Consider the following 24,768-nt stretch of genomic DNA (forward strand, 5'->3'; position numbering starts at 1 on the left):
CGCCAGTTGATCTCATTTCCTCAAACTAGAAGGCTCCATGTCCTTATTTGAATGGATCTCAGCTGAACTGCTGCTCAAAAGCCTTAAAAGCTTAACAGGACCTTAGTTCCGAGTCTTCATGCCTTATATACCTTTCTGCTTCCTGCCATCACTTCCTGGGATTAAAGGCATGTGTCACCATGCTTGACTGTTTCCAGTGTGGCTTTGAACTCACAGAGATCCAGATGGATCTCTACCTTTGGAATGCTAGGATTAAAGGTATGTGCTACCACTGCCTAAACCTATGTTTAATATAGTGGCTGTTCTGTTCTCTGACCCCCAGATAAGTTTATTGGGGTGCACAATATATCAGCCACACCTCACCAAGCAAGTCCTGAGCACCCTGGCAGGCCAGGCAGGTAAGTGGAGTGGAACTCCTGTGATTTCTGTCTTAGGGAAACTTGACTTCCCCTTGACAGTAAGAAAAGCAATCAGTTGCCATTCTAACACTGGGGAGTTTCCTTGGGGATGCACCTTAGGATAGGAAGATCTGAAAGAGGACCTGGCATCAAGAGCCTTCCCTTCAAGTCTTCTCCATCTCCCACTCTGCTAGAATCCCAAGGACTCCTTTTCATGACCTTTCTCTGGAAGAAGGGGTATGCTACGACTGGACTATTCTGATGACAAAGGCAGCATGATGTAGTAATCTTGACTTGACCCATGAAGCCATGGTCCAGAGTTAGCACAATCTGTCACCCTCAGCAGGAGCCAATATGGAGTAGGTTTGGAATCATCATGTTTCTCCCTATGAACTGCTCTGACCAAGAGAAGCACTTTCAAAGGGCAGTTAATGAAAATGCTGTTTTCTATTTTCCCTTTGCCAGAAAGCCAGGTGTCATCAAATTAGTTTTCCCTTTTTGTTAGCTCCATTATTGCAGAAATAATGCAAAACTGGTTTTATAATTCATTCCCCCAAATAAAGATGCCTACCAAGTAAGTAAACAAGAGCTTGTCAGGGACACACACAAGTGTGTGTGCACATGTGCATGCCCTGCTGTGTGGCTGGCTCTCATCTCAGAGCATTTTGTTTCCTCAAATCCCCTCGTTCAACCTTTACAGACAACTGTCTGCACCCCTAGACTGTGTGGAACACACAGTCATCTGAGCACATTGCCACCAATTTCAGCTTGAAAAGCAGCAGTCTGACTGGGCGGTGGTGGCACACGGCTTTAATCCCAGCACTCGGGAGGCAGAGGCAGGAGGATCTCTGTGAGTTCGAGGCCAGCCTGGGCTACAGAGTGAGTTCCAGGAAAGGCACAAAAGCTACACAGAGAAACCCTGTCTCGGAAAAAGAAAAAAAAAAGAAAGAAAGAAATGAAAAGAAAAAGAAAAAAGAAAAGAAAAGCAGCAGTCCGTATGGGAGACAGCACCATATTGATAACCCTCAAATCAACTGAAAATGGAAAATCAAGTTATTGATTCAGGCATTCAGCACATATTTACTGAGTGTGAGGTAAGATGCTGAGAATATGTAGCTTCTAGTCCCTGCCCTTACACAAGATATAAACTAATGGGATGACAGACGTAAGCCATCATGTAAGCATGAATGAACTGCCAAATATGTAATTCATAAACAGAGATGGTGGTGGCTCTAGCTAGAGGCATGGCAATTCAGGCGAGAGCGAAGAAGACAAGGATGGACATGATTGTTTTGTTTGCTTTTTTTTTTTTTTTTTTTTTTTTTTTTTTTTTTTTTTTTTTTTCTCGAGACAGGGTTTCTCTGTGTAGTTTTGGTGCCTGGCCTGGATCTTTCTCTGTAGATCAGGCTGGCCTTGAACTCACAGAGATCTGCCTGCCTCTGCCTCCTGGGTGCTGGGATTAAAGGTGTGCACTACCACTGCCCGGCCGGATGGACATGTGTTTGACGGGTGCCAAGAGAACAGGTACTGAGAGCCATTGGTGACAGACAGGACAGTGAGGGAGAAGGAAGGGTCCAGCATGAGTCCTGCTGGTATTCACCAGGCCCTGGCTGGGCTGGAGACATTCTGCAAGGACACTGGGTGCTTGGGTGCCACCCAAATAAAGATGTCAGATGAGTCACAGTATGAATAGATTGAGGTTCCAAGGGAACTTGCAAGCTAAAAATGGGAACCTGGAAGTCCGGTGCTGATAGAAGTCCTTGCCGTGGCTGAGTCCAGTTGAGGAGAAGATGGAATAAGCCGGTGGTCCTCAACGCATGGGTTGTGACCCCTTTGGGGAGACCAAATGATCCTTTCACAGGGGTTGCATATCAGATACCTTGCATAGCAGATATCTACATTATGGTTCAAAACAGTAGCAAAATTACAGTTATGAAGTAGCAAAGAAATTATTTTATGGTGGGGAGGGTCACCACAACATGAGCAACTGTATTAAAGGGATACAGCATGAGAAAGGTTGGGAACTGTGGTTGATATATCGTGTACCCTAATAAACTTATCTGGGGGTCAGAGAACAGAACAGCCACTAGATTAGACATAGAGGCTAGACTGTAGTGGCACACACACCTTAAATCCTATCACTCGGGAAGCAGAGATCTATGGGATCTCTGTGAGCTCAAGGCCACACTATGAACAGAGCCAGGCATGGTGGCACACACCTTTAATCCCAGCACTTGAGATCTCATGTCTTTGCTTGGGAGGGACAGACGCCTTTAATCCCAGGAAGTGATGGCAGGAAGCAGTAAGGTATATAAGGCGTGAGGACCAGGAACTAGGGCTTTTAGGCAGTTCAGCTGAGATCACTTCCAGGTGAGGACTCAGCGGCTTTTAGTCTGAGGATTTGAGGAAATAGGATCAGCTGAGGAGTTAGCAAGGTGAGGTTGGCTGTGGCTTGTTCTGTTTCTCCGACCTTTCAGCTTTCACCCCAATATCTGGCCCCAGGTTTTTTATTAATAAGACCAAAGATTCATGTCACAGGGAACCACTGGGTTAATCAAAGCATCAGGTACAGAACTGAGTCTTAGAAAACTTCACCAGTGAGAGATGCTAATGGCATCATCTCCCAGCAACCCCAGTCACTTGCCTTCAGTCGCTGCTGTGATCCTCAGCTCTGCCATTGCCTTTTGTGCATCGTGACCTGGACACCTAGGCTGTCTGTGCCTTGGTCTCATACATCCTCTGCAGGATTCGATCTCTGCCCTTTTACCACTTTCCTACCCTTGCATAATCCTTGCCTCAACATATCCTCCACTTCCAACCCACAGCACCCTCACCCGCTCTGTGAGTGGGAACAGAACAGTTTCAGTACCAGCTGGTTGTCTTACGAGGGGTTCTCAGGCCTGGGTGCTCTTTGAACCAGCCAGAGTGTTTAACAAGGTGCTGGTTCCCTGGCCTCAGCTGGAGCTGCTGATGGAATGAAACTGGGCGGCCTACGCCACAGGGGATTTCTCAAAGCTCTCCTGTAGCGTGCACGGGGCAACAGGGTACACGATCACAAGTTTATTGCCAGGAAAGCTGGAGTCACCAAAACTGGCCACATGTTTCCCTGAGTTTGTCCACAGCTCTGTGACAGGAAGAACCTCTCCAACAGTGTCATCAGCAGCTCCAGCTGGACTCTTCCCAGAAAGAGATGCCTGTTCCAAAACCTTAGTGGAAGGGCATCCCTTGCCTCAGAACTAGAGATCTATGAGAGGCTGAGAGCCAGGATGTGGCATCAAGCAACCTGTCTCAATCCCTCCTTTCCAGGCCTTGGGTTTGGACCACCACTGAAAGTCCCTGAGCCTCAATTTCCCTTCTTTGTGATGTGTAGTGCGGAACTGTCACAAGAGGTACTTGCTGCAGTCTCTACCTGCAATACCTGTTCATAGGAAACTATCAATAAATTGTTACAAATAGAAGTCTTTTTAAGGTATATTTATTTTTATTTTATGTGTATGGATGTTCCACCTGCATATGTCTGGGTACCACATGCATGCAGTGCCCACAGCAGCCAGAAGAGGGCATCAGATTACCAGGAATGGGAATTACAGATGATTGTTAGCCACCGCATAGGTGCTGGGAACTGAACCCTGATCCTCTGCAAGAGCAACAAGTGCTCTTAACTGCTGAGCCATCTCCCTGGGCCTATAAATTGAATTTGTATCGGCGTCAAGGTTTCCCCTATGGGCTATGGGCTCCCTCTTTCTTCTTCTACTCTTCCTTTCTTCTCTGGACACTCCTTGCCTCCCTAAAATGTTAAATAAACAAATGTAATAGACATGTTCAACAGTAAAAGTAACAATAGGTGAGCAGCAGCAAGGCTTAGCAGGAAAAGGCGCTTGCTGCCAAACCTGACAAACTGACTTGCCTGGAGTTTGATCCCTATTGGAGAGAGAGAATCAACTCCTTCAAACTGTCTGTCCTCTGACCTCCACATATACACTGTGACATAGACCACCTTCACACACACACACACACACACACACACACACTCATATTTTAAGAAGGGGGGGGAATAACAATAACAATACTCATGTATCACAGTCTTGGCTAGCTGTTTAGATCCTGGTACAGATGCTCACACCAAAGGCCGGAGGCAGTGATTATATCATCCTGTTCTTGGAGTGATGGTTTAGGAAATAAAGATGCCCAAAATAACACAAGAGGCAATGACAACCAAAGATCTTTGAGATAGAATCTTTTCTTCCCTTTGTTAACTTACCAGTCCTCTTGTGTACTCAGAAAAACAGAATCTTGCTTCACCTCACAGGAGAAAATTGTAATGCCACAATTCCCACAGGATCCACAGGGGTACCTGTTTTAATTTGCATATGAAATGTCTCTAGTTCCCAAATGATGACAACATTTTGGAAGGTTCTGGAAACTTTGGGAGTGGGACCCTTCTGAAGAAAGCAAATTACTGCGGGGAGGCCCTTGGGGTTCCTGGTCGCTTCCTGTCTTCCTTCCTACTTCCTGGTTAGCCCAGTAGTAAAGAGCTCTCCTCAGGCACACCTTCCTGCCACCATGATGTTCTTCTCAAGTGCACATAGACAGGCAACCAAGGACTAAATTCTCTGAAACCATGAACTAAAATAAATTGTTCCTCCCCTAAGTTGAGAGAAATAAATAACACAATACCCAAAACATACTTTGGGCCAACCTCTAAGAATCACGAGTCCAACTCCAGCCAAAGAACTCTCGCCCCCATCTACTGAAAAAAAAAAAAAAAAAAAAAAAAAAAAAAAAAAAAAAAAAAAAAAAAAAAACCATCACCAGTTTCACAGATGAAAAATTTCCAATTAGTTGGAGGTAAAACCCCACCCTCCTCTCAGAAACGCACAAAGACCCATGGCCTTTCCAATTCAGAGCTCACTCCCTACAGCAAACCACCATTTCTACAGCCCAGGGGTGCTTCCTCTGCCTGGTGGGCCACTATTAGGGTACAAAGAGGAGGTCCAAACCCCACAGACTAAGAGGTCTCAATGCCCTGTGTGTCCTCCGTCCCTGGGTCATCCTCATCGACCCGACGAGCCACAGAGTCACAGAGTGCATGCTCGCACTGCGAGCCAGGTCACCTCGGGCTGTGTGTTTATTTTCCTTCCTAGACACATGGGTGACTTGGTGTTTGAAAAGCTCCACCGAGGCTGGAATGAGAGTACATAAGAGAATGGACAGTCACCTCGAGGAGGCCTGCTGGTGATTTGGAATGTCCTTTTAGGAGGCTTTTTAATAAACTTTGTTTGTATCTGCCTTGATGAGGAACACATTTGCCTGGGACCGTGCAGGGATGTTTGGCTTCGAGGCTTCCCTTTCTTGGCCTTAGAAGTTCTTGGTGGCAGTGGCTGCCTGCAGGCCCTTGGGACTCCCCTGTGGAGCACTGACCTGCCTACAGCTTTGTCCCAGTAACTTTAGTCTTCCTATACTCCCGGCCCTGATGTCTCTGATAAACTCCAGAGCAAAAAAAAAAGTCCAGGGCGAGATGGTTTGAGAGGTCAACAGGAAAAAAGGTCCCGTTACCTTTTTCAGAAGCTTCCAGACCCAGCACTGGAATTTGTTTTCTCAATGTACCCAGCAATGCATTTGGCTCCTGTTCTTCCAGTCTCCCTTGTCCAGACTCTTAGCAATTCTGGGAATTAATTTTAGTATCTTACACACATATACACAGCAGTTCCTGGCCAGGGATCCTCGTTATAAAGGAGAAGACAAGAATCAGATGAGCATGCATGTAAGTTTAGCACACCGTAGACTGGGATGGAAGGATTGTGAGTCTAAGGCCAGCAAGATGTGGGGGAATCGAGAGAGAGAGAGAGAGAGAGAGAGAGAGAGAGAGAGAGAGAGAGAGAGAACAATAACTGACTGTCTTTTTCAGACTCTCCACTTGAGATAGTTGCCCCTCAATGTCTGCTGCTGTTCATAATATTCTGTTTGGAACAAAAGAGAAAAAAAATAAGGATGAACACTCTGTCCCCAGCGCTCACAGTCTGGGGAATGAAAATAGCGACCGACTGTACTCTGGGGAAAGGGTGGCTACCCTCCTGTGCTGACTCATTCCCATCTGGCTCTGGGGTGCCCAAGGCAGAACGTCCTGTAAGTAAAACAGTTCAGCTGGCTGAGATTGTAGTTAGAAAAGGGCAGAGGCAGCCGGGCACAGCTCCAGCGCCTTTATTCACGGTGACATCCATTTGGTCCAAATGTTCTGAGTGTCCATCTCGACTGACACATTTGATATAAATAATTGCACCTGGAGAAGAGTGACTAGCGGGGACAGTCAGGAGCACGCGACCTTGGTCTTGTTCACTAAGACCAAAGTCTGAACCTGGCTGGGGTCAGGAAAGTGCCAGGAAGACAGAGTCTGCCCCCTTCTGCCTATCATACTCAGCAGTCATACAGGCTGGCGCTTTACACTCACCTCTGCTCCTTCCAGGATGTGTGACCGGGGAGGTAGGGGTGGGCGGGTGTTACCGAACCTCTCCTTCACCTCAGTTTCCTCATCTGGAAAATGGGAGTGCTTTTCTTGTTAATTCTTTTCCTTGGTTTTATAGTTAAAATAATACGTGATGGATGCATCAATGCCATGAAGAGAATCTGGGTAATTTGGTAAACACCAAAGTTGGGGGTGGGGTGAAGAGGAAAGGTTGGGAAGTAGGAGAGGCATGTTCACTGTCCCCAAGTATGGAAGGGTAACAGGCTAGGAAAAGACAGAGGTAGAGAGAAGATAGAAAAGAATATAACTCACCGCATTGTAAGCAGTGAGCTGTTAGTAAATAGCGAATATCAATTCTTTCTTGAGACAGGGTCTTACTGTGTAGCTCTGGCTAGTTTTAAACTCATGATCCTCTTGCCTCAGCGCATGCACACGAGCACACACACACACACACACACACACACACACACACACACACACAGTGCTGGAATTACAGATGTGTGCCACCACATCTGACTACCTTTTTCCTCTAATCACCCTCACTATCCATGGATGTAGTTAATAGATTGTCTCCTTAAATTCTGAGAAAGAAAGGGAGTAAAAAATTTTGGTCAGATGTCCATAATCCTTTCTTTCCATTCAAAAGCGGCAAGAGGAGAGAAAGCTGGGTATGTGAACCCTCTGTGGTCCTTTTCATGTTATGAAATCCGAGAGAGTACTGCCATGCTGGTAGACGTGGAGCCTTGCTTCCGGCTCTGCGGGAGCCCCCTCCCAGGCTGTAGCCTACAGCACCTCCCTCCTGATGCCATCCTGGAGGGGCGGCCAGATATGTGGTATAAAAACACAGCAGTTGCCCATTTCATAACATCACGTGTCCAAATAAATGAAGCTGTTGACTCAGGCTGATTAGATGAGGAGCCCTTCCTAAAAAGCAATCCACGTGAGGCTAAGAAAAACAGGATTCTTGGAGGAATTAGGCCACTAATCCCCTGCTTCCCCAGCCGTGGTCCGGTGGAGCTGGGGCCTCCAGAGATGGTGTCAGGAGCTGGCTAAAGACTGCATTTCTCTCCTGCTGCCTGCCTCCAGGCTGGTGAATCTTGCCAGGGCTGGAGGACTCTGATCTCTATGAGGCTTCAATGAGGCCAGGAACCCTGAACTGCAGCCAGGGTTAGTGAAGGAACCCCCAAAGCCTCTCATCACCCCAGTGAGCTTTTTATTAGATCTCAGAAGGTGCAAGCTGTAGCTGCTTGGCTTTATGCTCCTAGTGAAAACTAACAGATTGAGCTGGATTTACAGGATACATGTCTTCACTCATGGCTACACACACCCCACAGAGCATGCAAAAGCAAGAACAGAAAAAGCAGAAATGGGCATGCAGTAAGGCGCCTTCAGAGTGGCTAGCCATGTCACCAAGGCCCAAACAATGTCCTGCACACACGGCTCTTACTCAGATACCTGGGAGCAGGGACCTGGCTCTCACCGTGTGTACGCCAGGGATAGTGTTGATCTAATGCTTGCCCAGGCTTCACAGATGCTAAAGCCAAGGCAAGTGAGCAAAAAGCATGATGGGCTCTGGAGGGAGACCTATTCGAAAGTGGAATCCTCTGGGCATACTGCCCAGCCTCTCGGAGTCTCAAGCTGCCTCTTCTTTACATGGGAAGAGTTATCTTTTGTTGTTGCTTCATGTGAGTTGCTCTAAAGACTGAATCAGGGCCGGGCGGTGGTGGCGCACGCCTTTAATCCCCAGCACTTGGGAGGCAGAGCCAGGCGGGTCTCTGTGAGTTCGAGGCCAGCCTGGGCTACCAAGTGAACTCCAGGAAAGGCGCAAAGCTACGCAGAGAAACCCTGTCTCGAAAAAACAAAACAAAAAAAAAAGACTGAATCAGGAACCACATGAACAGGACTTGACCCCTCGCTGTGTCTATTGCCCATGATGCTTGTAGGGCTAGCCAAGAGTAGGGAGGGCTGGGGCCCCACTTGACCTAGGGAAACTTACCAACTACAGAGGTGAGGCAGTCTGTGGGAAGAGGCCCAGGAACTTTCAACTAAAAACACACGCAATTATATTGTTCAAGGAAGACTTCCAGGAGGCACTAAAATTCCCGTGGATATGAAAGGGATCTGGATAATGGGGGCAGAGGACAATAGGAAGCAGGGACAGCAAAAGCAAGGTGGGAGCCAGAAAAGAACTTAGCGATGACAGAAAAATAAAAGCCAGAGACCACAGAGTCTGAAGGCAGGGCCAGCCGGAGAAGAGTCAATCCTGGTGGGGAAGACAGGCAGGACAAGTAGCTGCATACCCATCGAGAGAACCAAACGGAGTCCCCAGTACCAAGGCTGAACAGGAAGTTGTGCTTCAAACTTCCACCTCATTGACTCCATTCATAGCCAGCTTGGTCCGGCTCCTTGCTCTTGTCTATTCAGTTCCTACTATTTCCAGGGTTGGCTAAGGGCTCCCTATCTTGTGCCCCCGGACATACCTACCAACTCACCTTCCCCAAAGAACCCTCTCAGTGGGAAAATGACTTCAGAGCCAGAGAGGACTTAAGCAAGCCACTGACTTCAATGCATCTGGATATGCATATTGGCACCTGTGTAGAATGAGAAACTATCTGCTCCCAAGACTGTGATGAGGATGAGGCAAGACAAGGCATCTGGGTACCTACCTGATCCACAGCTCTCAGTGAATTTAAAGCCATTTTTCGCGGAAGGGCCTTCTCTCCATCCTATGAAACCCTGACTGCCTTCCTTCTTCCTTACACTTACAGGTATAGATGCCCCATTGAGATGACCTCTGGCTTCACCTAAGTGCTCACGGAGACCCTCAGACCTGACATCACATGGCTTGGTGGTATTTCCAGCACCTCAGGTTGCACTCTTGGAAGGCATGTCTGGCCATCCACTCTCGGGGACAGAGAACACTCCACCTTCTCCCACACATCCTTTGCCCATAAGGTAAGCTGAGCACTCTGCCAGAAGTCACTGCTCAAATACCTTCCAGGGCCCAACAGGTCATGTGAATGAGGCAGAAAGGCTTGCCCATGCACTAGAGGATGGTAGCACCTAAGGCAAGCTGGAGAAACAAGCTGTGTGTCACTTGGCCTGTTGAGTGACAAAGGGGAGGGGCTCTGCAGAGACAGAAGTCCCAGATCACTTTCTCAACAGGTCACCACAGCCAGCCAGCTCCCCTTCTCTGCACTGCAGGGGTACTGTCGGCAAAGGCCAGCAAGCCCATCCAGGCAGCTGGCAAGCTCTGATGAAGATCAAACACATCAGCTCTTAGGAGAGCACTTTGAAAGCCCGGGCTCCACAGAAGCCTGGGGCACTGTAGTCAGAAGTTCTGACGTTTTCCCAAACCAGCCCCCAAATCTCAGATGATCATGAACAGGTGTATGAGGAGGGGAGCTTATAAGGCCCCTGCTGCCCTGCTGGGAGCTGCCTCCTATCTCCTCGGGATCTCCCACGGCCCTGGCTCTGCAAAGGGATGGTAATTGGGTCCCTCTGGAAAACAGCAGAAGGGGCTTAGGGCAGCTGGAGGCGGCAGAAACCCTATCCCCTCCAGAGCCCTGACATTCTCACATCAGCGGAGCCTGCGCCTGCAGCCTCCTAAGACCACCTGGCCTCTCTGTCCTCCCTGTTCCCATGGCTCCCTACAGCCTCCCCCACCACCACCACAGTGGCTGGCAGAGGCCAGTGGCTGGAGATGCCACCTCCTCTCCAAGGTCCTGGTGGCAGCTGCCAAATGGCACAATGACCTCTTCCAACCGAAGATCCAGCGTCACCCTCACCTCCTAGGGCAGGGGGGACACTGCGCTCCTACCTGTGCTCCTGTCTGACCTCAGACAGTGAAGCCAGGTGTCCCGGTCACCAGGACCACGGGCTGCTTGTGATCAAGGGTGATTGCTGGCTTCACATCAAAGATCGTGTGATTATTGCCAAGGCTCAGGCACCTGCTCCTCACCCGACACTTCCCAAGATCCCCCAGCAACTTCGGGAGACAGTGTTTTCATTCCGACTTTTAGATGGGGATGCTGAAGTGCAGAGAGGCCAGGGGAACAGAAACAGAGCCCACTCTTGATCTACTGTAAACGACATGCTTTTGCTAAGGAAAAAAAAGCCTCATGTGCTAGAACTTACACATTTCCTTTAATTGTTCTAATTAAAAAAAAAAAAAAAAAAAAAAAAAAAAAAAAAAAAAAAGCCTGCTTGAAAGGTCCAGGTCAGAGAGAGAGACCCTGTCTCAAAAAAGAAATGGTGGAGGGCAGCATTTAACTCTGCCATTCTGTGAGCTGAGCTGAGTGCATATTCTCATGAAGGATATCTCCCCATCGATGTGTGAAATGGGAATGCCACTGTTTTTGTAGACTACAAACGGCTCAGCAGGTAAAGCACGGGCTGCACAACCCTGCCGACTTCCAAAACCCACGTAAAGGTGGAGGAGGAGCAACTCCACAGGGTACATGTGACAACACACAACAACAACAATAAAGAACACGAGACAGTCCTGAAGAACAGCGTTCATGGTTTTTCTCTGGCCTTCACACACATGCATACACACCCAAAAAGCAGCCAGAGAAATACCTGCGTGAGACAAATGAATGGTGGCCAGGCTGTAAGAGAGCCATGTCAGGAGCCATGTCATGCCTGATCCTGGGTCAGAAAAGACTTCCGGGGAAGTGTCCGTTAAGCTGAGCCCTAAGTCTCTGCCTCTAAGAGTCAGGGGGCAGCCTCAGGCCCTGGGGTCAGATCATTCCCATTGGGGATATGTATCATCCCTGATCACTAGCCATCCTTTCTCTCCTGACCGTTCACCTACTTATCATTTTAAATAAATGTATTCTGTGTACCTCTTTATCCCACCCAATTAGCTGCAGGGTAGCCGTTACACCTCTACCCTTAACCCCATGTCAAAAACAATAAAAATGTTCCTATCAGCTCTAGGGTAATATGCACCCAAAGACTGAACATAGCTCAGGTGTTCAACAGCAGGAAATGGATAAACTAGGTGCTTTGTAGCCCAATAATGGAGTACTATTCAACAGTAAAAACAACTACTGATTGGTATACACATAGCACATATTAATCATTATTCTTCAAAATCCAGCTGAAGGGAAGAAACCTTGCCAAAGGGAGTGGACCTGGTGAGAGACTGTTTATGTGATTTTCTATTGCAGAAAAAAAAACTAACCTGTGGGCAAATATCAAGAGTGATTCTCTCCAGGATGGTACAGAGACTTGTCTACAAAAACAGTGACATTTCCATTTCACACATCGATGGGGAGATATACTTCATAAGAATATGAATTCATCTCGGCTCACAGAATGGCAGAATTAAGATGGATTCATTTGTGCCTAGAGAACCACTAGACAGATATTAACTCCAGTCACCAGTATTCATGATGAACTATTTAGGAGTACAGTGCCTGAAGTTTACAATGGACTGTATCGTGAAAGGCAAAGGGATTGGCCTGGGAAGGTGAAGGCTCTCACTGCACAGGCCTGACAGCTTTAGTTTGGGGAACAGATTAACAGAAGGCTAGGCAAAGAATACATCTATGATAAAGCGAATTTAGCAAAATGATGATTGGAGGTTTGATGTGTGTTTGACATGTGATGGATTGTGTTTGGAGATGTCCATGATGAACATCTGGAGCTATCACTGTTTAAGGACTCCCTAAGTGCTACATTCAGGGGAGTCAGGGAAGCCTGCGTTCAAATCCTGACAAGGCCATTTCCTCCTTGTGTGATCTGGGATGAGATTTAAACTTGTGAAGCCTTGGTATCTGAACACATGGAAGGAAGTTGATAAATGACATCTCTGTCCAGAGAGCTTGTGGGGATGACAGACCAGCATACACAGAGGGCTTGCAAAAGTTCAGCATGACCTGAAACTGTAAAAGAAATAGTCTTCCATTATAGACTCACAGAATGACTAAACTGATCTCTCAATGTCTCCCTTCCTTCCTCCCTCTTTTCCTTCCCTCCCTTTCTCTCTCTGGGTATGTGATGTATGAGTGTGTGTGCGTGCGTGCGTGCGTGCGTGCGTGCGTGCGTGTGTGTGTGTGTGTGTGTGTGTGCATTGACAGGTACATTTCCCTGTGCATGAATATATGGAAGCCAGTGGTCAATGCTGGCTATTCTCCCCTAGCTCTCTTCACTTTTTTTTTTTTTTTTTTTTTTGAGACATCTTATTTCTCTCACTGAGCCTGGAGCATGTTGTTTCAAATGGGCTGGCTGGCCAGCATGCCTCCCTGGGTCCCACACTGACCCCAGTGCTGGGGTTACAGACCATGCTAGGGATCTGACATCACATGATCGTGTTTGTGCAGCAAGCATTTTTACGCACTGAGACATCTCCTTAGTTAGTTTTAAACAAACAAACAAGATTTCTAATATTCGATAATTCAATAGGATAACATTTCACAAAAGAATGTTTCAAAATACCTAATAAACAGGATTTTGGCTGTGTCCAATACAAATGAACGGTAGATGTCTAATGTGATAAATATGCCAGTTACCCAGACACAATTACCTTATATTCATGTGTTGCAGTGCCATGGTGTCCCACAAATGTACCTAATTACTATGTGTCAACCAAAACTAAAATACATTTGGGGAGCTTTGAGCATAGCATGCACAGTGCCATGGAATCAATCTGAATCATCAAAGTAATTAATTTACTTACTTTTCTTTTTCTTTTTTTTTTTTGGTTTTTCGAGACAGGATTTCTCTGTGTAGCTTTGTGCCTTTCCTGGAACTCGATTTGGAGACCAGGCTGGCCTTGAACTCACAGAGATCCGCCTGGCTCTGCCTCCCGAGTGCTGGGATTAAAGGCATATGCCACCACCGCTCGGCTACTTTTCTAAAAACCAGGATTGGGTCTAGAGAGTTGGTTCCGTGGTTAAGAGCACATATTGCTCTTACAAAGCTCTGGTTTCTTGTTTGCTTTTTGTTTGTCTGGTTTTGTTTTGTCTTTCAAGACAGGGTTTCTTTTCTCTGTGTAACAGTCCTAGCTGTCCTAGAACTCACTCTGTAGACCAGGCTGGCCTCGAACTCACAGAGATCTGCCTGCCTCTGCCTCCTGAGTGCTGGGATTAAAGGCGTGCACCACCACCACCACCCGCCTGATTTCAGAGTTCTGTTTTCAACATCCAGGTGTGGCAGTTCACCGCCACCTGTGAATTCCAGCTCCAGGGAATCTGACACCCTCTTCTGGCCTCCACAGGCATTGCATGCAAATCCCAAACAACCCTCCCCCGACCCATCCATATATATGTATCCTTAGAAAAAAACTTGAGGATGTTGATGTAGCTCAGTGATAGAGCACTTCCCTGGTAATTGCAAGATCCTGGATCCAATAACTCAGGAATTTTAGAGACCTGCACCCTCTGTAGGAAAGAGGAGTTTGGAATTACGGCTCCCACCCCACCCCTCCCCTTCATCAGACCAGTGATGTAGCTCAGAAGCTGTCTCTTCCAAGTCCCCCAGGAGAAATCAAAGTACTAAGCAGTGGGAGGGGGTTTCAGAGTTGGACTTACAACATCCTGTGCACTGATCCAACACCAAATATCAGCAAAGAAATGAAAAGGACACCTCACAAAACCAGAATAAAGCTCTGTGAGCCTAACCCTACAATCTGGGCAATGCAGCATTCTTTCAGGTAGAGAAATTACCAATGAGAGTCTAGAGAGATGGCTCAGCGGGTACTAGCACTTGCTGCTCTTCCAGAGGATGGGAGTTCGAGTCCCAGATCCCATATGGTGGTGCACAACTGTCTGTAACTCCAGTCCCAGGGGACCCAACACTCTCTTCTGACCTCTGTGGGCACCAGGCACACATGTGGTACACAGACATGTATGAAGACAAAACACCCATACACATAAATAGATAAATGCCAGGAATTTCTTTAAAGAACCAAATAAAGCTTCTGGAAATTAAAAATCCATGGTCATCATGCTCACGTTGTCAGCACGTATACCGACACTGAGATGACACAGAGATTTGCACACCCCATGCAGAAGGACAATACAAATCCTTGGGCACCCTAGACTTCTGTCTTTGAGGTGGGATTACAGTGACTATTTAGAAATCTCTTGTTCAGAGTCCCCATTTTATGCTTATACTAGCCCAATTAATTGCTTTTAACAGTGAGATTAAAACATTGTTCACAGATCTCTCTCTCTCTCACACACACACACACACAACACACACAAGAGAAGTCGGTCATCAATGGATGTGGTGGCAAACACCTATGATCCCAGCACTTGGGAGGCTGTGGCAGGAGGATCACAAATTTAAGACCAGTCTGGACTATATAGCAAAAGCTTTGTTTCAAAAAACATTAATATTAAAATTTGTGAAAGTAGGTAAATTTTTAGGTCAAGTGAAGCAAAGAGATGTGTAAACTAGGAAATGACTGTGGGAATTATCCAGAGGGTTGGGCAGCGTGGTGCAGCAATGGGAGTCGAGGAAGACAGTTAAGAGGGGAGACACTAGTGATGAAAAGATCCAGTGAATCTGGAGTAAGAAAACATGAGAGAGACCATCGTAAAGGATCCAGTCATCGTGAGCTTCCAGTAGCAATGAAAAGGATGAATCTTCATAAGGACGAAGCATTTCAACCTCCAAGCAAATTAAATGCAAACAACCTCATGCCTGGACACATCATAGCAAACATTTAAAAAGAAAAACCTAAAAGCATTAGAGAAGAAACATGTCTCCTACAAAGGAATGATTAGACTTCTTGACAGCAACCACAGATGCCAGATGCCAGAAAATAATGCAACACTGTGCATCTTCTACATACCGAGGAGAAATAACTCTTCTTCCTGTGTTCTGTGTTCAGCAGCTCTACTACCGTTTGAGTTGTCAGTCAAAAGGTTATAACTCACAGACCCTAGTGGGCGCACACACACCGTGAGAAGACGAGATTGGACTCAGAAGAGAGGAAGGGAGGTGTAAAGAGCACGCAGGCACACGGCTAGCTCGAGGGAGCACCAACTGAAACCGCACATGTAGTCGTTATGCGTGCTTAGCACATACGTGCTGGACAAACACTCACTGTTCGGTCACTTTGGACTGTACGTGCCTCCGCTGAGACACAGCTCTCCATGTGTTTGGGGCATGCAGCTCAGAAGCTCTTCTGCTTATTATGGCTGTCACATCATATTGACTTCTTCATTTCTGGAATATTTCACTATTTCTGGTCTAATGAGAATATCCCTTCCTGGTTTAAGCACAATTCCACACTATCTTTTTTCGTTTTTCACCATCTTTAGTTGGTAAGGGAGGAGAATCCTGGTTCTGTATACTGTTTAGAAACTCCACGGAATAATATTTTGTTCAACTGGGAAATTTTATTTGCATTCCTTTGACGGTGCTTCAGGAATGATGAGTGCTCATGAGAAGGCTCAGCAGTTAAAAGTGACCGCCACCAAGCCTGGTTGCACTGTGAACTGGATCCCCAGGACCTACTTACTTGGTCGAAGGAAAGAACCAACTCCCAAAAGTTGCCCTCTGACCTCCACACATGTGCACATAAACATACACATACACCATACACACACAGTATACACACATACATGTGCACACATATACACATGCACACGCATGCACATGAGCACACAAGATAAATAAATGTTATCTTTTCAGAAAGAACTATTCTTGTCTGCCAGATCCTAGAGGAGACGCTTTGGTGGTGACCGTGGTTGAAGGTTAAGGGTCTGGCCACACAAAGCCTGGGAAGTTACCCCGGATGATTTCCACTGTAACACATTGCTCCAGGCAGTCACAAGTCCACTGAGATTCAAGGAAGGGGACAGAGACCCCACCTCAAAGAGAAGAGAACACAGAGTTTGGAAGCCACAGTTTCACCTATCATCTGTATTTGCAGCAAGGCTGAAATCAGGTACACTTCACAGTGGGAGAGGAGGTATAAGACCTATAATTGATGCAGACACATGGTGTTCTGATCGCCTTCCATATTCTGTCTATCTCGATGTCACAGAGAAGGAATGTGTACTCAAACTGCTGTAAATGTCCACGGTCCGACAGCTAATGAGTGGCCACATTCAGATCAAGGGTAGCGAGGCTGGAAGATGTGTGGCACTTTGCTGCTGTTTTGAACCCGTTCTCTTTGTAATGCTGGCTGGCCTTAAACTCACGTTCCTCGTGCATCAGCCTCTGGTGTGCTGGGGTTATGGGTTGGTGCCATCATACCAGGTAAGGCTACCCTTTCACTCTGCTATCAAACAAAAGTAACTGACTTTAGTCACACTCATTGACGCAGCCTATGAGGAGTACAAGGTTCGAGCCAGCCATCAAGAGAGGGAGGTGGTATCCAGGAGTGAGGAGCAGGCTTCCTGTGTAAACAGGAGGTGCATGGGAAGCCGTACTGTGGTGCTGGGACAATGGGCAGTGAGCAGGCAGGGCTTCCAGTCTCCGGTGGGTGATGAGGACTGTAAGGGACTGGGCAGGAACAGCTGGGGCCCAGTTCTCGGCTGCCTGGCCCTGGAGAGGAACTGGCCTGCTCCTGGCTTTCCCAGGAGGAAGTTCCCCACTGCTTCTCGGGAAGCCCTTCCCATCCCAGGCCTCCCTGTGCCTCAGCTTTCTTCTTCAGGAGCCTGTTGTCTTTGGGGCTAATCTGGGAGACAGGCCTCTTGTGAAGTCCCTGTGGCCTGGGGGTGGGGGTGTGGGCACTGGCAGGCCAGGCCCAGATGCCAATCCAGGAGGCAGCCCCTGCTGAATGTTCACTAAAGAAACACACACACACAACACCCTGAGGCAGAGAGAGAGAGAGAGAGGACATGCAAAAAAGACCCAACTGTAATCTCAGTCCAATTGTGAATAGCTTTGTGATCAAGGCAAGACGCTTACCTTTCCAGAGTTACAATTTCCTCATTTGCAAAGTCAGGAAAATCGTGTCTATCTGAAAAGCCTTGCTTGAAGATAAAACAAAAGCAACAGGCACCCAGCATTGTCTGAATGGTAACATGAGTATAAAGCACATAAGAACCTGAACGCTGAACCACATCTAATAAGTGTTCTGGGTAGGTGGTTTTCCTGAGACCCAAGAGAGGAGGAATATGTTTAACTATGTGTGTGCGTTCTTAGTGCGTGCACGGGCACTCAAGGGTGCAGCACATACTGCAGGACATGCAACATCCTCAATATGTTTCCGGGTTGACATGTACTTTTGTGATCACCGATGCTGAGAATGCTACATCACATAAACACTTAGTGCATAATGGAGGAAGCATGTTCAGGATCATTTCAGGAGGTCATTCCAGTTTCAAAACTGGAAATTCTGTCCTGATCTCAAGCCAGAGGTTATGGGAGAATATGTGTTTTAATGTGTATGGGTGTTTCACCTGAACATTTGCCTGTGCCCCACCACATATGTGCCTCGCACCTTTAGAGTCCAGAAGAGGACGGACAAAGGAACCCTTGAAACTGGAGTTGAACACAGTTGTAAACCACCAAGTAGGTGCTGTGGTCCTCCAGAAAAGCAGCCAGTGCTCTCAACCATGGAGCCATCTCTCCAGTCATAACCCTCCCCTCTTTCAAACTGGGTCTCGCTGTGTACTTCTGGCTGACCTGCTGCTCTCTTAAGTGGACCAGACTGGCCTCAAATTCACAAAGATCCAACTGCCTCTGCTCCAAGTGCTGAGATTAAAGGAGTGTGCCACATGGCTGGCTCATGGAATAATTTCTTATGTAACTGGAACCAACAACTCAAACAAAAAAAAATTTTTTTTAATTGTAAAGACCAAATATTCTAACAAAATACTGTCCAAGGACAGGCTAATTTGATGCTTACATGGTGAGGACTGACAATAAGAAAACAGTCTAAAATTATCTCTATAGTGTGTGTAGGGTTGCTTTGCCTGCATGGATGTCTGTGCCTGTTGCCTGCAGAGACCAGAAGAGGCCATCAGCTCCCCTGGAACTGGAGTTAGACTGTTGTGAGTCACTGTGAGGGTGCTGGAAGTCCAACCCAGTTCGATGGAAGAGCAACAAGGGCTCTTAACCACTGAGCCATCCCTCCAGCCCTGGGAAAACATCCATGAAGTCTTTATTTTCCATAGTTAAATCGTGGTATTTCTTTAAGAGCGGAAAACTCCCCTTGTACAGTAAAAACACTGCTTCATAATTTGGTAGTCTCCAATCTGAATTCATGGATTCCAGCAAGCATACCTGTGTGCTCAGAATTGAGGCAACCTGTGGACTCGCCCCACATGCTTCAGGCAAGCTCTGTCAAAAACACCTGAATTATGCATTTGATTTTTTTTTTTTGTTTTGTTTTTTTTTTTTTTTTCCGAGACAGGGTTTCTCTGTGCAGCTTTGTGCCTTTCCTGGAACTCACTTGGTAGCCCAGGCTGGCCTCGAACTCATAGAGATCTGCCTGCCTCTGCCTCCTGAGTGCTGGGATTAAAGGTGTGTGCCACCACTGCCCAGCACATTTGATTTTTTAACTCCTTGTTTTTTTGTTTTTGTTTTTTTAATCCTTGCCTGTCAGAAAGCTTTTGGTGTTGCCCATTTTTTCCTAGGCCTGGGGGTCTGATATGGTGACCCACAGTTGAAGAAGCAGGGTCTTAAAGCCCAGTTCCATACCAAGTTACAACCAGGCAGTCCCATCTGTCCTTAATGACTGTGCACACGCCTCCATGGGAACTTCAGCTGATCCTTAAGATTGTCCCTGCCTGGGCAAGGGCTGCCCTGGGCCTTCCTGGCCTGTAGGCCTACCTGTGCTCCTGTACTGCATCCTGGGCGTCTAAAGTGAGGAAGCTCACACTCCGGGAGCCCTACTGCTGACCAAGAGAGATGTCCGCATGCATCACTGCACCAGCAGGCTTGGCACATGGGGAGGTGGTGCCTCCTCCTCAGTCCTCCACCCAAGAGCCTGGCACCCTGTCTCAGAGCACCCTCCCCATTTCCATTATTCTGCTCCTTCCTGTGGACACCACTGTTTCCATGAGGACACTAATGAGAGCCACAAACACTGTATTCCCTCCGTTTCTACCTCTCACCTACCTGTCATTAAAATAAGACTGGTTAGGACCACAGAGATGACCTGTCTCGAAAAAAAAAAAAAAAAAAAAAAAAAAAAAAAAAAAAAAAGAGAGCACTGACTTCTTTTTCAGAGAACCCAGGTTCAATTCCCAGCACCCACACGGCAGCTCACAACTATCTGTTATTCCAGACCCAGGGGATCTGAAGCCCTCTTCTGGGCTCTAGGAACCAAGCATGTACCCTGTGCACAGATATGCATTCAGGCAAAACACACATACACATTAAAAAATAAATAACTTATTTTTTTAATGGGACTGGTTCATACTAAAGAGTCAATGGCCAGTTGATTATCTAATCCCTTCCCAGATTAACATTCTCTGTCAGATACTGTACAAGTACTTAAAAATATAAGTAGCTGAGTGGTGGTGATGGTGGTGGTGGTGGCGGCTGCGGCGGCAGCAGGGCACGCCTTTAATCCCAGCACTCCGGAGGCAGAGGCAGGCGGATCTCTGTGAGTTCAAGGCCAGCCTGGTCTGCAGAGTTAGTTCCAAGACAGCCAGGGCTACAAAAAGAAACTCCATTTCTAAAAAACAAAAATCAAGCCGGGCGGTGGGCAGCTAATCAGACTCGGAGAGAGGCAGGGATCTTGGAGTTGAGGCAGCTGGCTACAATGATTCAGAAAAGCAAAGCTACAAAAAACTGTTCGAAAAAAAAAAAAAAAAAACAAACAAAAAAAAAACAAAAATCAAACAAGCAAACGAAGAATATAAGGATGGGACTGGAGATATGGCTCGCCTGCTGAGAGCACTGGATGTTCTTGCAGAGGATTCTGGTTTGGTTCCTAGTATCCTAAAGGTGGCTCACAACCATTTATAGGCACATGGGAGCTACACATACATACACATATGCAGGCAAAACTCATGCATATAAATGAATCTTATAAACAAATAAAAATATAAAGATGAGTAAGAGGCCGGTGTGGCAGGAGTCTTTCTTATTGAATACCTAGGGTCCCAAGGGTTTAGCTGCGTCCAGTGTGGGATATCTGAGGGAGAAAAAATGTATACTATGCTTTTATGTCTGTTAACTTTATTCCTCTAAGACAAAACTTTATCTTTACAGCTATAGCTCCGTCAGGAATAACTCTAGATACACCAAGCTCTATATCTGTCTACTTTATTTCTCTGGGATGAAATCCTGTCTCCATAGCTTCAGTTCTGTCCAGTTCCCTAGCTCATAGTCCTGCTAACAACTAAACTATCTTCATCCTCTGTATCCTCTTTCTCCATCTCTGCTACTCTTGGCACTCAGAAAACTCTACCCCAGATCTGCTTACCCTCTATGGAACACCCCTCTTCTCTCTCACCATGCCATTCTGTCCTTCTACAGAAGAATGCCTTTTTTTTTAATATTCTTTTTTTTTAAGATTTATTTATTTATTATGTATACAGTATTCTGTCTGCATGTGTCCTTGCAGGCCAGAAGAGGGCACCAGATCTCATTACAGGAAGCTGTGAGCCACCATGTGGTTGCTGGGAATTGAACTCAAGACCTCTGAAAGAGCAGTCAGTGCTCTTAATCCCTGAGCCATCTCTCCCACCCCATGTGCCAGCCTTTTCTTTCTCTGGGCACGTGGTTCTCTGCCTCCTCAGGAATGTTCCTCCACCCTACCTTTCACCTTGATTGTAAAAACCTCTGTTCTGGAGAGGTTTTTACATATCATCACCTCAAGGCAGGAGATGGTCTGAGCTTCATTTACACAAGAAGTAAAGCTATGTGTCTCCAGCCAGCTTGTCTCCTAGGCTCAGTGAGGGAGTTAGTAACCTAGAAGTTCAGGGGCTCTGAAAATATTTAGCCACGCAAGAATTTCTCTGAAAATATTTGGGCACGCAAGAATTTCATAGTAGAAGACAGCTGAAATGTTAAAGGCTGGATAGCACCAAATATTCATAATAAATGACTTGCCTCTTGACAGACCCTTGGCCAGTCCAAGTATAGCTTTACTACACAGCTGGATCTCTATACTATACTCTTGCGACCCACAAGAGAGTCTGTAATCACAGCTACTGTAAAATGAGGCAGGAAGGTCACTAGAGTGCAAAAGTTCCAGGACAGTATGGGCAACACAACAAAGAAAGGTGGAAATGGGGGATGCTGAGATGGGAGAGAGCTAGCCGCCCTTGTCCTCTGGGAGACCACTGTCTAGTGGAAGGAGACTTACAAATAACAAGTAAATGGTACCATAGAATAGCGACTGCTCAGGTAGGAGTAAGCAGAGGCAAGGTGCCTAGGAGCCCAAAGAGGGCTTAGCCTGCTGCCATTCAAGAATGGGCCAATGAGGCCCAAGAGGTGCTGTGAGACCGAGCATGGGTGGGAAGCTGGACAGCAGGGGAAAGGCTTGCCAGGCAGGGAAGCCTGGCAACCTGTATGATCCCTGGAACCCACATAAGAGTGTAAGGAGAAAACCAACTCCATAAGGTTATCATCTGACCTCCACACATGCTCAGTGGTGCATGTGCCCACACACGTCATGCATAGACACATGCTAAAATTATTATTATTATTTTTTTTTTTTTTGGTTTTTCGAGAGAGAGTTTGTAGTTTTGGTGCCTGTCCAGGATCTCATTCTGTAGACCAGGCTGACCTTGAACTCACAGAGATCCTCCTGGCTCTGCCTCCCAAGTGCTGGGATTAAAGGCGTGTTGCCACCACCGCCCAGCTAAAATACTTTTTAAAAAATGAGCTTGTGGGAAGATCCTGAGATCAATTCAACTCTGTCATGTCCATGGAATGCAACCAGAAGAATGCAGCCCTATTTCAAGGTGACAAGAGGGATGTAGACAAGAAGGATATATAAATGCAGAACACCTAGAATGTGGATATCCTGAGAGAGCCAAGAGGCCATACCCACTCATCCTCCTGACACATGGACACCTTGTTAAACCATACGGAACAAGTGGGTAGCATAGGCATGATTAGACTTTTGCTTACACCTCCCAGAGCACACAGTACCTACTTTGGCACCTGCCAGGGTGTGGTTGATAGTCTCCCTGGACTTGGGCACTAGCACCTGCAAGACATTGGAGGTGACTAAAGCCCCACTGCGTTCTCCCCTTGAGTCCCGGACCCATACCTGTGAAACCATCTCAGATTGCCCAATCTCAGGTGCCCCCCCCCTTTTTTTTTCATCTTCTTGCATACAGCACTAGACCGTGAGCTTGGGGAGCTGCAGGTGGTGGGGCCCTCTCACCTGGAGCTCTGCTGGGCAAATATCCCATATCCTGCCACAGCCAGGCAGCACATGTCAGGGGGAAAAAAACAGTAATGTGATGAGAAGTTGGCATGGTTGACAGTCATTCTTTTTCTTTCCCTTTCTTCTCGGGTGGAAGACTGTGCCGAACCTTTTAGAACCCATGACATCAGTGATTTCCCAAGTGACTACTTGGAATCTCATTGTCATTGTTATAAACAAGAAAAATCCCCCATTTGCCTGCCTATCATCCACAGCCCCAGATAGTTATTGATTTTCTTTTTCTTTTTTTTTTCTTTTCTTTTTTTTTTAAGTTTCTCTCTGTGAAACAATTTAGTTAATTCCTGGAGAATGATAGAATTAAATTACCACTGTCTTTGCAATCCCTAATGAACAATGTCTCTCGGCAGTGATCGTCAGTGATTGTTAAAACATAAAAGAAAAACCGTTCAGACACTACTGCTGTCTGCCATCCCCGCCCCCGTGGAACTGCACACGTGAGGGAGTATTCTTAATCCCTACACTCATCTGAGCGAGCCTCTGGCCCTGCTGTAATAACCTTCCATCACTATGCACTCAGGTATTCCAGTGAATACCATAGGCAAACCATCTTTAAAGGAGGCAGGGTTTATTTGGCTCCTGGTTTTGAGGGTTTCCATCCACGGTCTTTAGCCCTGTTGCTGTGAGACTGTGGTAGCCCTGCATCATGGCAGGGACTTATGGTAGAGAAGGTCTAAACCTCTAGACAGCAGAAATAGAAAGGGACCAGGTCTGACATTCCCTTCACGGGCACACTCCCTGTATTACTTACTTATTTTCTGTTGCTGTGATAAAATGCCATGACTAAAAGCAATTTAAGGAAGAAAGAGTTTATTTTGGCTTTCAGCTCATGGCTCCAGAGGCATAGAATCCATCATGACATTGCAGCAAGATCAGAAAGTGTCTACACACAGGAAGGAGGGGGAGGGGGGAAAGGAAGGGAGGGAGGAAGAAAAGAAGAGAGGGAGAGAGAGAGGGAGGGAGGAAGGAGAGAGGGGGAGAGAGAAGGAAGGAGAGGGAGAGAGGGAGGGAGAGGGAAGGAGGGAGAGAGAGAAGGAGAGGGAGGGAGGGAGAGAGAGAAGATAGGGAGAGAGAGGGAAGGAGAGGGAGAGAGAGAGAGAACAGGAAGTCTGGCAAGACTATAAACCATCAAAGCCTAGCCCCCAGATGAGGTATTTCCTCCAGCAAGGCTCTCCTAAAGGTTCCATAGCCTCTTGAAAAGGGGGAGTTATTTGAACCAAGTGTTGAAATACATGAGCTTATGGAAGACATATCTCAGGCAACCCCTAACCTTCCCCACCACGACCTAGCTTTCCTCCATTAAGGCTGTGCCTACTAAGAGTTCTACCATCACCCAGTAGGACTACAGGCTGGGCTTTTGGGGAGATACTTCTAACCCAAACTATAGCATCTACCAATGTACAGGAACTACAAAGGTCAGAGGAGATGCCATGGGGTACAACCAGCAAGAGCCAGTTGTGTGCTGAACTACAGAGCAACTGGCTACTGCCTTTAGCAGACATATTATAAGAAGAAAGAGGGACTACAGCAATGGTTCACTTGGTGAAGTGCTTAATGTCCAAGCATGGGGACCTTAGTCTGACTGC

The 24,768-nt window shown here is 46.8% G+C and overlaps 1 pseudogene; it reads right to left on the minus strand.

Annotated features, from left to right (window-relative positions):
* Positions 1–23,017, minus strand: part of LOC114693569 — a 52,372-nt pseudogene extending 29,355 nt beyond the window's left edge.
* Positions 23,018–24,768: the final 1,751 nt, after the last annotated feature.

This window comes from Peromyscus leucopus, chromosome 7, assembly GCF_004664715.2.
Source record: "Peromyscus leucopus breed LL Stock chromosome 7, UCI_PerLeu_2.1, whole genome shotgun sequence".
NCBI lineage: Eukaryota > Metazoa > Chordata > Mammalia > Rodentia > Cricetidae > Peromyscus > Peromyscus leucopus.